Here is a 14,065-nt window from a genome sequence, read left to right as displayed (position 1 = left end):
AGTGATTATCTTTAAAACAAAACCATGTACAGAGAAAAGGAACACTGATCTCACTTCTTACAATATTTTGACATTACGCAAACAACTGCTTCTCTTTACAAAAAAACACATGTTCGTTTCTTAATAAAGCTTTTCATGAAATGAATACACTTTGAAAAGAACGTGACGGAAGCGGCGGACCCCTGGCTACGAGGACAGAAGCGGCGGACCCCCGGCCCACGCTGACAGAAGCGATGGATGGGGGATAGACCAGGCATGAAATAGTGAAGCCCACACTGAGAGCAGTCGCCCCACTACAATTAAATCAAGTAGGATTTTTGGGGCCTGGCCTGTAGAGAGGGAGGCCTTTTATTGGCGAGGTCCACGGGTGAATGGGGAGCCGGTTCCTGTCCCTGAAGACCCTCCTGAGTGGGGATAGTTTTCTGGGCCCAGGACGGGACACAGGAAATGGAGCAGGAACATTCTCAGACCCCCTTCACCCCCCTGGTAAGCCTGCGATGGCTGATACCCTCTGCGGGGGCTGCTCCTCCTCTGCTGTGACCTCTCTATTTTTGTCACATCCCAGCTTGTGCCAAGGGCCCTCTTCCACTCCCTCTCCCTTCTGCGGGGCTGCGGGATCACCCAGTATAGCCTGTTTGGGCACTGGGTCAGGAGCTCGGGGCAGAGGACAGCGGGAGTTTCTCTGTTTTGGTGGCTGGCCTACAGAGGGGTAGGCCTTTTGTGGATGAGGTCCTGGGAAAATTGAGAGCCTGTACCTGGTCCTGAAGATCCTTCTGAGTGGTGAGAGCAATCTAGTCCCATGGCGGGAGCCAGGAAACGGAGCGAGGGCACTTTGTAAGCGGGGCCCTTGGCCAGCAGGGAAACCTGTTCTTGACTTAAAAGACCCATTAGATAGCATTGATAGGAGGAGATGGGCAGGTGCCAAGGCAAGAATTCACCCAAAAATATGAAAAACAACATGAAAACACCAGAACCCAATGATCTTACAACAGTAGGACATGAACACCCTAACACAGAAGAAGTGGAAAAAGTTGACTTTATGAAAGCAATAGAGTCCCTTAAACAACATGTAAAAACACCCTTATAGAAATGGATGAGAAGTATAACAAAAAGTTTGATGAAATGAGTAAATACGTAAATGATGCCCTGGGAAACCAAGAAAAAATGATCAAACAGGTAATGGAAACAGTTCAAGAATTGAAAACGGAAATTGAAGCAAAGAAGAAAACACAAGCTGAGGACCAGCTGGATATGGAAAATCTAGGTCAACGAGCAGAGGCTACAGAAACAAGCATAATCAACAGACTACAAGAGATAGAAGAAAGAATCTCAGATTCTGAAGACAACATAGAGAAAATAAATGCACTGATCAAAGAAAACAGCAAAACCAACAAAGTTTCATCACAAAACATTCAGGAAATATGGGACACAGTAAAAAGACCAAACCTAAGAATAATAGGGATACAAGAAGAAGATTAACAACTCAAAGGTCCAGAAAATATTTTTAACAAAATTATAGAAGAAAACTTTCCCAACATAAAGAAGGATATTCCTTTGAATATTCAAGAAGCATACAGAACACCAAACAGACTGGATCAAAGAAAAAAATCCCCTCGCCATATTATAATCAAAACACAAAATATACAGATTAAAGAAAAAATATTAAGAGCTGCAAAGGAAAAAGGGCAAGGTACTTATAAAGGTAAACCAATCAGACTTACACCTGACTTCTCTATGGAAACCATGAAAGCCAGAAGGTCCTGGATAGAGGTACTGCAGAAACTAAGAGACCATGGATGCAAACCCAAACTACTATACCCAGCCAAGCTATCGTTCACTATCAATGGAGAAAACAAGACATTCCAGGATAAGAACAAATTTAAACAATACGTAGCCACAAACCCAGCCCTACAGAAAGTAATAGAAGGAAAATCACAACCCAAGGAATCCAACATAGCCAACACTGCCTACAATAACTCAGGCATCTAGCGACCCTTCACCAGCACGACTCAATGAAGGGAGACACACAAATTCTACTACAAAAAACAATAGGAATAACCAGAGTAAACAATCACTGGTCATTAATATCACTTAATATTAATGGTCTCAATTCACCTATAAAATGACACAGACTAAAAGATTGGATATGAAAACAGGATCCAACATTCTGCTGTTTGCAAGAAATACACCACAACCACAAAGACAGGCATCTACTCAGAGTAAAGGGTTGGGAAAAGGTTTTTCAAGCAAATGGTCCTAAGAAAAAAGCAGGTGTGGCCATACTAATTTCTAACAAAGTTGACTTCAAACTTAAATCAATCACAAGAGATGGAGAGGGACATTTTATACTCATAACAGGAACAATTCATCAGGATGAAGTCTCAATCCTGAATATCTATGCCCCTAATATAAAAGCACCCACTTATGTAAAAGAAATATTACTAAAACTCAAGGCAAACATCAAACCACACATACCTGTAGTAGGAGATTTCAACACACCTCTCTCACCAATGGACAGGTCAATCAGACAGAAGCCTAATAGAGACTTAAGAGAATTGTTGGAGGTAATGAAGCAAATGGACTTAACTGACATCTATAGAACACTCCACCCAAATAGGAAAGAATATACCTTCTTCTCTGCAGCTCATGGAACCTTCTGGAAAACTGACCACATACTGGGTAACAAAGGAAACCTCCACAGATACAAAAAAAATCAGTGTCCTCCTGTTTCTTATCAGATCACCACGGAATAAAGTTAGAAGGCAACAACAATGCTACCCCCAGAAAAGCCGACAAACTCATGGAAACTGAACAGTCAACTACTGAACCACACCTGGGTCTAGGAAGAAATTAAGAAAGAAATTAAAGTCTTCCTTGAATTTAATGAAAATAAAGCGACAACATACTCAAACCTATGGGACACGATGAAAGCAGTGCTAAGAGGAAAGTTCATAGCACTAAGTGCCCACTTAAAGAAAACGGAGAAAGCATACATTGGGGACTTAACAGTACACCTGAAAACTCTAGAAAAAAAAGAAGCAGAAACACCCCGGAGGAGTAGAAGACTGGAAATAATCAAACTGAGGGCAGAAATCAACAAAATAGAAACACAGAAAACAGTCCAAAGAATCAATGAAACAAAAAGTTGGTACTTGGAAAAAATCAACAAGATTGACAAACCCCTATCCAAACTAATTAAACGACTGAGAGAGAACATGCAAATAAATAAGATCAGAAATGAAAAGAGGGACGTAACCACAGACACCGAGGAAATTCAGAGAATCATTAGATCTTACTACAAAAGCCTGTATGCCACAAAACTGGAAAATGCAAAAGAAATGGACAGTTTTTTGGATAAGTACCATATACCAAAGTTAAACCAAGACCAGGTGAACGATCTAAATAGACTGGTTAGTCGCGAAGAATTAGAAACGGTTATCAAAAATCTCCCTTCCAAAAAAAGCCCAGGACCAGATGGTTTCAATGCAGAATTCTACCAAAACTTCCAAGAAGAGCTAATACCTATACTCCTTAATGTATTTCACAATATAGAAACAGAAGAGTCATAGCCAAATTCCTTTTATGAAGCTACAGTTACCCTGATACCAAAACCACACAAAGACCCAACCAAGAAAGAGAATTACAGGCCTATCTCACTCAAGAACATTGATGCAAAAATCCTCAATAAAATACTGGCAAACCGAATCCAAGAACACATTAGAAAAATTATCCATTATGTTCAAGTAGGATTCATCCCAGAGATGCGGGGCTGGTTCAACACACGCAAATTTATCAATGTAATCCACCACAAAAATAAACTGAAAGAAAAAAAACCATATGATCATTTCATTAGATGCTGAAAAAGCATTCGACAAAATTCAAGACACCTTTATAATGAAAGTCTTGGAGAGATTAGTGATAAAAGGATCATACCTAAATATAATAAAAGCTATTTACAGCAAGCCTACAGCCAACATTAAATTAAACGGAGAAAATCTCAATGTCATCCCACTAAAATCAGGAACACGACAAGGATGTCCACTCTCTCCATACCTCTTCAATATAGTGCTTGAAGTTCTAGCAATAGTGATAAGACAACATAAGGGGATCAAGGGGATCCATATTGGAAAGGAAGAAGTTAAGCTTTCATTATTTGCAGATGATATGATAGTATACATAAGCGACCCCAAAAACTCTACCAAAGAACTCCTACAGCTGATAAACACCTTTGGGAATGTGGCAGGATACAAGATCAACTCCAAAAAAATCAGTTGCCTTCCTATACACTAAGGATAAGGAAGCAGAGAGGGAAATCAGAGAAGCATCACCTTTCACGATAGCCACAAATAGCATAAAATATCTTGGGGTATCTCTGAACAAGGAAGTGAAAGACCTATTTGACAAGAATTTTAAGTCTTTGAAGAAAGAAATTGAAGAGGACACCAGAAAATGGAAGGATCTCCCTTGCTCTTGATTGGGAGGATCAACATAGTAAAAATGGCAATTCTACCAAAAGCAATCTATAAATTCAATGCAATCCCCATCAAAATCCCATCAAAATTCTTCACAGATCTGGAGAAGACAATAGTCAACTTTATATGGAAAAACAAAAAACCCAGGATAGCCAAAACAATCTTATACAATAAAGGATCGTCTGGAGGCATTACCATCCCTGACTTCAAACTCTATTAAAGAGCTACAGTATTGAAAACAGCTTGGTATTGGCATAAAAACAGAGAAGTCGAACAATGGAATCTAATAAAAGACCCTGACTTTAGCCCACAAACTTACGAACACCTGATTTTTGATAAAGGAGCTATAAGTATACAATGGAAAAAAGAGAGCATCTTCAACAAAGTATGCTGGCAAAACTGGATGTCAATCTGTAGAAGAATGAAAATATATCCATATCAATCACCATGCACAAAACTCAAGTCCAAATGGATTAAAGACCTCAATATCAATCCAAGCACACTGAACCTGACAGAAGAGAAAGTGGGAAGTACTCTACAACACATGGGCACAGGAGACCACTTCCTATGTACAACCCCAGCAGCACAATCATTAAAGACATCATTGAAATAATGGGACCTCCTGTGACTTAGAAGCTTCTGTAAAGCAAAGGACATTGTCACTAAGACAAAAAGGCAACTCACTGACTGGGAGATCTTCACCAACCCCGCAACTGACAAAGAACTGATCTCCAAAATATATAAAGAACTCAAGAAACTAGACCGTAAAATGTTAATCAATTTAGTTATAAAATGGGGCACTGATCTGAACAGACAATTCTCAACAGAAGAAGTTCAAATGGCCAAAAGACACATAAGATCATGCTCAACTTCCTTAGAGATCAGGGAAATGCAAATCAAGACACATTAAAATACCATCTTACACCTGTCAGAATGGCTAAAATCAAACATACCAATGATAGCCTCTGCTGGAGAGGTTGTGGAGAAAGGGGTACACTCATCCATTGCTGGTGGGAATGCAAACTTGTGCAACCAATTTGGAAAGCAGTATGGTGGTTTCTCACGAAATTCGGGATCAACCTACCACTGGACCCAGAAATAACACTATTGGGAATATACTCAAGAGATGCCCTATCATACAACAAAAGTATATGCTCAACTATGTTAATAGCAGCATTGTTTGTAATAGCCAGAACCTGGAAACAACTGAGATGCCCCTCAATGGAAGAATGGATGAAGAAAGTATGGAATATATACATATTAGAGTACTACTCAGCAGTAAAAAACAATGACTTCCTGAATTTTGCATACAAATGGAAGGAAATTGAAAACACTATCCTGAGTGAGTTAAGCCATACCCAAAAAGAGGAACATGGGATGTCCTCACTCATATTTGGTTTCTAGCCATAAATAAAGGACATTCAGACTATAAGTCGTGATCCTAGAGAAGCTAAATAAGAAGGTGAACCCAAAGAAAAGCATATAAGCATCTTCCTGAATATTATCCTTCATCAGGTGATGAAAGGAGACAGAGACAGAGATCCACATTGGAGCACCAGACTGAAATCTCACAATCAAAAGGAGGAGCAGAAGGAGAGAGAGCACGAACAAGGAACTCAGTACTGTGAGGGGTGCACCCACACACTGAGACAATGGGGATGTTCTATCGGGAACTCTCCAAGGCCAGCTGGCCGGGGTCTGAAAAAGCATGGGACAAAACTGGACTCACAGAACATAACGGACAATGAGGATTATTGAGAATTCAAGAACAATGGCAAAGAGATTTTGATCCTATTTCATGTACTGGCTTTGTGGGAGCCTAGGTAGTTTGGATGCTCACCTTACTAGACCTGGAAAGAGGTGGGTGGTCCTTGGACCTCCCACAGGACAGGGAACGCTGATTGCTCTTTGAGCTGATGAGGGAGGAACACTTGATTGGCGGAGGGGGAGGGAAATGGGAGGCGGTGGCTGGGAAGAGGCAGAAATCTTTAATAAATAAATAAATAAATAAATAAATGATCAGATAATCACATTCTTTTGAAAGTCTATTAATTTCATGAGAAAATTTAGTGAGAACCACACATGTTTCTCTGAAAAGAGAAGCAGTTGTTTGGGACGTGTCAAAGCATTGTTAGAAGTGAGAGCAGTGTTGCTTTTCTTTGTACAAGCTCTAGTTTGAAAGATAATACCGTTCTTTTGATAGGGTATTAATTTCATAAGAAGCTTTAGTGTGAAACGTACATGAATTTCTATGAAAAAAGAAGCAGTTGTTTGGAACATGTGAAAGCATTGTGAGTAGTGAGAGCAGGGTTGCTTTTCTCTGTACCAACTTTATCTTTAAAGATAATAATGTTCTTTTGAAAGTGTATTAATTTCATGTGAAGCTTTAGTGACTAACACATATGTGTATCTAGTAAAAGACAAACAGTTGTTTGGGACATGTGAAAGCATTGTTAGAATTGAAAGCAGCATTGTTACTCTCTGTACAAGCTTTACTTTGAAAGATAATCACATTCTTTTGAAAGTGTGTTAATTTCATGAGAATCTTTTCTCAACTAAAAGAAGCGGTTGTTTGGGACATGTGAAAGCATTGTGAGAAGTTAGAGCAGGGTTGCTTTTCTCTTTACAAGCTTTACTTTAAAGATAATCAAGTACTTTTGAAAGTGCATTAATTTCATGAGAAGCTTTAGTGAGAAACGCACATGTGTTCCTCTGATAAGAGAAGCAGTAGTTTGGGATATATCAAATCATTGAGAGAAGTGAGACAGGCTTACTTTTCTCTATACAAGCTTTATTTTGAAAGATATTCACATTCTTTTGATAGTGTGTTAATTTCATAAAACGCTTTAATGAGAAAAGCATAAGTGTTTTTCTCCAAAGAGAAACAGTTGTTTTGGCCAAGTCTAAGCATTGTGATAATTGAGAGAAGGGTTGATTTTCTCTGCAAAAGCTTTCTTTTGAAAGATAATCATGTTGTTTTGAAAGTGTATTAATTTCATTGGCAGCTTAATGAGAAACACATGAAAAGCAGTTTTTCAGGACATGTAAAAGCATTGTTAGAAGTGAGAGCAGTGTTGCTTTTCTCTGTACAAGATTTACTTTGAAAGATAATCACATTCTTTTGAATGTGTGTTAATTTCATGAGAAACTTTAGTGAGAAACGCAGATGTGTTTCCTTAAAAGCAAAGCAGTTCACTATAAATGGAGAAAACAAAATTTTCCAGGATAAAAAAAAAATTTAAACAATACATAGCCACAAATCCAGCCTTACAGAAAGTAGTAGAAGGAAAATCACTAATCAAGGAGTCCAACAATGACCACAATAACTCAGACATCTAGAGACCCTTTACCAGCGCAACTCAAAGAAGGGAAACACAAAAAATCTACTACTAAAAAAGTGATCGGAGTTAACAACCACTGGTCATTAATATCACTTAATGTCAATGGACTCAACTCACCTATAAAAAGGCACAGACGAAGAGATTGGATACGAAAACAGGATCCAACATTCTTCTGTTTACAAAAACACATCTCAACCACAAAGACAGGCACCTACTCAGAGTAAAGGGTTGGGATAAGGCTTATCAAGTAAATGGACCTAAGAAACAAGCAGGTGTGGCCATACTAATTTCTAACAAAGTTGACTTCAAACTTAAATCAATCAGAAGAGATGGAGAGGGACATTTTCTACTCATAACAGGAACAATTCATCAGGATGAAGTCTCAATCCTGAATATCTATGCCCCTAATATAAAAGCACCCACGTACGTAAAAGAAACATTGTTAAAACTCAAGGCAGCCATCAAACCGCACACATTAATAGTAGGAGATTTTAATACTCCTCTCTCACCAATGGATAGGTCAATTAGACAGAAACCTAACAGAGAAATAAGAGAATTAATGGAGGTAATGAATCAAATGGACTTAACAGACATCTATAGAATATTCCACCCAAATAGGAAAGAATATACCTTCTTCTCTGCAGCTCATGGAACCTTCGCAAAAATTGACCACATACTCGGTAACAAAGCAAACATCCACAGTTACAAAAAATATTAATAACCACCTGTATCTTATCAGATCACCATGGATTAAAGCTAGAATTCAGCAACAATGCTACCCCCAGAAAGCCTACGAACTCATGGAAACTGAATAGTCAACTACTGAACCATACCTGGATTAAGGAAGAAATAAAGAAAGAAATTAAAGTCTTCCTTGAAGACAATGAAAATAAAGAAACAACATACTCAAACCTATGGGACACTATGAAAGCAGTCCTGAGAGGAAAGTTCATAGCACTAACTGCCCACTTAAAGAAAACAGAGAAAGCACACATTGGAAACTTAACAGCCCACCTGAAAGCTCTAGAAAAAAAAAGAAGTAGACTCACGTAGAAGGGGTAGAAGACTGGAAATAATCAAACTGAGGGCTGAAATCAACAAAATAGAAACACAGAAAACAATTGAAAGAATCAATGAATCAAAAAGCTGGTTCCTGGAGAAAATCAACAAAATTGATAAACCCCTATCCAAACTAATCAAACGGCACAGAGAGAATTTGCAAATTAATAAGATCAGAAATGAAAAGGGGGACATAACCACAGACACAGAGGAAATTCAGAGAATCATTACATCTTACTACAAAAGCCTGTATGCCACAAAACTGGAAAATGTAAAAGAAATGGACACTTTTTTAGATAAATACCATATACCAAAGTTAAACCAGGACCAGGTGAACAACCTAAATAGACCTGTTAGTTGTGAAGAATTAGAAGCTGTTATCAAAAACCTCCCTTCCAGAAAAAGTCCAGGACCAGATGGTTTCAATGCGGAATTCTACCAGAACTTCCAAGATGACCTAATACCTATACTCGTTAATGTATTTCACAATATAGAAACAGAAGAGTCATTGCCAAATTCCTTTTATGAAGCTACGGTAACTCTGATACCAAAACCACACAAAGACCCAACCAAGAAAGAGAATTACAGGCCAATCTCACTCATGAAGATCGACGCAAAAATCCTCAACAAAATTTTGGCAAACCGAATCCAAGAACACATTAGAAAAATTATCCATTATGATCAGGTAGGCTTCATACCAGAGATGCAGGGCTGGTTTAACATACGCAAATCTATCAATGTAATCCATCATATAAATAAACTGAAAGAAAAAAACCATATGATCGTTTCATTAGACGCTGAAAAAGCATTTGACAAAATTCAACATCCCTTTATGATAAAAGTCTTGGAGAGATTAGGGATACAAGGGTCATACCTAAATTTAATTAAAGCTATATACAGCAAGCTGACAGCTAATATCAAATTAAATGGAGAGAAACTTAAAGCCATCCCACTAAAATCAGGAACACGCCAAGGCTGTCCACTCTCTCCATACCTCTTCAATATAGTTCTCGAAGTTTTAGCAATAGCAATAAGACAACATAAGGGGATAAAGGGGATTCAAATTGGAAAGGAAGAAGTAAAACTTGCATTATTTGCAGATGATATGATAGTGTACATGAGCGACCCCAAAAACTCCACCAAAGAACTCCTACAGCTGATAAACGCCTTTAGTAATGTGGCAGGATACAAGATCAACTCCAAAAAATCAGTCGCCCTCTTATACACAAAGGATATGGAAGCAGAGAGGGAAATAAGAGAATCATCACCTTTCACGATAGCCACAAACAGCATAAAATATCTTGGGGTAACTCTAACCAAGGAAGTGAAAGATCTATTTGACAAGAACTTTAAGGCATTGAAGAAAGAAATTGAAGAGGATACCAGAAAATGGAAGAATCTTCCTTGCTCTTGGATTGGGAGTATCAACATAGTAAAAATGGCAATCTACCAAGGGCAATTTATAGATTCAATGCAAACCCATTAAAATCCCATCAAAATTCTTCACAGATCTTGAAAGGACAATAATCAACTTTATATGGAGAAACAAAACAATAGCCAAAACAATCTTATACAATAAAGGAACTTCTGGAGGCATTACCATCCCTGACTTCAAACTCTATTACAGAGCTACAGTAATGAAAACAGCATGGTACTGGCATAAAAACAGAGAAGTCGACCAATGGAATCATATAGAAGACCCAGATTTTAACCCACAAACCTATGAACAACTGATTTTCGATAAAGGAGCTAAAAGTATACAGTGGAAGAAAGAAAGCATCTTCAAGAAATGGTGCTGGCACAATTGGATGTCAACCTGTAGAAGAATGAAAATAGACCCATATCTATCACCATGCACAAAACTCAAGTCCAAATGGATCAAAGACCTCAATATCAATCTGAACACACTGAACCTGATAGAAGAGAAAATGGGAAGTACCCTACAACATATGGGCACAGGAGATCGCTTCCTATGTATAACCCCAGCAGCACAGACATTAAGGGCAACATTGAATAAATGGGACCTCCTGAAACTGAGAAGCTTCTGTAAAGCAAAGGACACTGTCATTGAGACAAAAAGGCAGCCTACTGACTGGGAGAAGATCTTCACCAACCCCGCAACAGACAAAGGTCTGATCTCCAAAATATATAAAGAACTCAAGAAACTAGACTTTAAAAGGATAATTAACCCAATTAAAAAATGGGGCACTGAACTGAACAGAGAATTCTCAACAGAAGAAGTTAAAATGGCCAAAAGATACTTAAGGTCATGCTCAACCTCCTTAGCGATCAGAGAAATGCAAATCAAAACAACTTTGAGATATCATCTTACACCTGTCAGAATGGCTAAAATCAAAAACACCAAGGATAGCCTTTGCTGGAGAGGTTGTGGAGAAAGGGGTACCCTCATCCATTGCTGGTGGGACTGCAAACTTGTGCAACCACTTTGGAAATCAGTGTGGGGCGGTTTCTCAGAAAAATTGGGATCAACCTACCCCTGGACCCAGCAATAGCACTCTTGGGAATATACCCAAGAGATGCCCTATCATATGACAAAAGCATTTGTCCAACTATGTTTATAGCAGCATTATTTGTAATAGCCAGAACCTGGAAGCAACCTAGATGCCCTTCAATGGAAGAATGGATGAAGAAAGTGTGGAATATATACACATTAGAGTACTACTCTGCGGTAAAAATCAATGACTTCTCAAATTTTGCATGCAAATGGATGGAAATAGAAAATACGATCTTGAGTGAGGTAACCCAGACCCAAAAAGAAGATCATGGGATGTACTCACTCATAATTGGTTGCTAGCCATGGATAGGGGCCACTGAGTCTATAATTTGTGATCCTAAAGAAGCTAAACAACCCAAGGAAAAACATATACATATCCTCCCAGCTATGGGAAATAGACAAGATTGAAGGGCAAAAAATTGGAATCTTGGGGGGTGGGGTGGGATGGGGATGAGGGGTGATGGGGAGAGAAAAGTGTGAAGGAGAGGATGAGGGGAACTGGGGGAATCGGGGTGATTGGGGTCAAAGGAAGGTTGGATTGGGGAGCAGGGAAACTCATACCTTAGTTAAGGGAGCCACCTAAGGGTTGGCAAGAGACTTGAACCTGGAATGGCTACCAGATGCCCAGGGCAATGTCCCCAGTTAGCTCATTGGGGCACCTGAGGATAGGGAACCTGAAATGAACCTATCCTATAATCATACTGATGAATATCTTGCATATCGCCATAGAACCTTCATCTAGCGATGGATGGAGATAGAGACAGAAACCCACACTGGAGCACCGGACTGAGCTCCCAAGGTTATAATGAGGAGCAGAAGGAGAGAGAACATGAACAAGGAAGTCAGGACCATGAGGGGTGCACCCAACCACTGAGACAGGGGGGCCGATCTATTGGGAGCTCACCAAGGCCAGCCGGACTGCTACTGGAAAAAACATGGGATAAAACAGGACTCTCTGAATGTGGCGGACAATGAGAGCTGACGAGAGGCCAAGGAGAATGGCACAGGAACCTTCATCTGGCGATGGATCGAGAGAGAGACAGAGACCCAATTTGGAGCAACCGTCTGAGCTCTTAAGGTCCAAATGAGGAGCAGAAGGAGGGAGAACATGAGCAAGGAAATCAGGACCACGAGTTGTGTACCCACCCACTGTGACAGTGGAACTGATCTATTGGGAGCTCTCCAAGGCCAGCTGGACTGGGCCTGAATAAGCATGGGTTCAAACTGGACTCTCTGAACAAGGCGGACAATGAAGGCTGATGAGAAGCCAAGGACAATGGCACTAGGTTTCGATCCTAATACATGAACTGGCTTTCTGGGAGCGTAGCCTGTTTGGATGCTCACCTTCCTGGACCTAGATAGAAGTGGGAGGACCTTGGTCTTCCTGTAGAGCAGGGAATTTGGACTGCTCTTCAGTATCGAGAGGGAGGGGGAGTGGACTGGGGGGAGGAGAAGTGGAGTGGGGATAGGGGAAGGGGAGTGGGGGGAGGGGGCAATATGTGGGAGGAGGGGGAGGGAAATGGGAAACGGGGAGCAGTTGGAAATTTTAATTAAAAAAGAATAAAAAAATGAGAAAAAGAAAAAAAACATTGTTGGAAGTGAAATTAGGGTTGCATTTCTTTCCAAATGCTCTCTTTTGAAAGATAAGCAATCTTTTGAAAGTGTACTTATTTCATTAGAAGCTTTAGAGAGAAACAGACATAAATTCCTATTAAAAAGAACCACTAGCTTCAAACACTTCAAAGCTTTGTTAGAAGTGAAAGGAGTGTTGCATTTCTGTCTAAATGCTGTTTTTGAAAGATAAGAATGCTCGTTTGAAACTGTACTTACTTCTTTAGAAGCTTTACTGAGAAACACACATGCTCTTTTCTCAAAAGAGAAGTGCTCAATTGAAACACTTCAAAGCATTGTTAGAAGTGAAAGGAGTGTTGCATTTCTTTCTAAATGCTGTCCTTTGAATGATATGCACTTTCTGTTAAAAGTGTACTTACTTCTTATAAGCTTTAGTGAGAAATGCTCAAGCATTTTTCTCAAAACATAAGTGCAGGATTAAAAATCTCAAAGCACTGTAAAAAGTGAAAGGAGTGCTGCATTACTTTCTAAATACTGTCCTTTGAAAGATAAGCACTCCCTTTTGAAAGTGTACTTACTTCTTTAGAAGCTTTAGTGAAAAACTCATGTTAGATGCAATTGCTCAAACACTTCAAAAGCTGTTAGAAGTGAAAGGAGTGTTGCATTTCTTTTGAATGCTGTCCTTTGAAAGATAAGCACTTTTTTGAAAGTATACTTACTACTTTAGAAGCTTTAGTAAGAAGTGCACTTGCCTGTTTCTCAAAAGACATTTACTGGATTCAAACACTTCAAACCATTGTTAGAAGTGAAAGGAGTGTTGAATTCCTTTCTAAATGCTGTCCTTTGAAAGATAAGCACATTCTTTTGAAAGTGTACTTATTTCTTTAGAAATGGTAGTGAGAAAATCACATGTGTTTCTCTCAAAAGAGAAGCACTTTCTTCAGACATTTCAAAGCACTGTTAGAAGTGAAAGGACTGTTGTACATCTTTCTAATTGCTGGATTTTGAAAGATAAGCACTCTTTTTTTGAAAGTGTACTTACTCCCTAGAAGCTTGAGTAAGAAACGCCCATTCTTTTTTCTCAAAAGGGAAGTGATGTATTCAAA

This window comes from Chionomys nivalis, chromosome 26 (assembly GCF_950005125.1).
Source record: "Chionomys nivalis chromosome 26, mChiNiv1.1, whole genome shotgun sequence".
NCBI lineage: Eukaryota > Metazoa > Chordata > Mammalia > Rodentia > Cricetidae > Chionomys > Chionomys nivalis.
Note: the sequence above shows the minus strand (reverse complement) of the source record.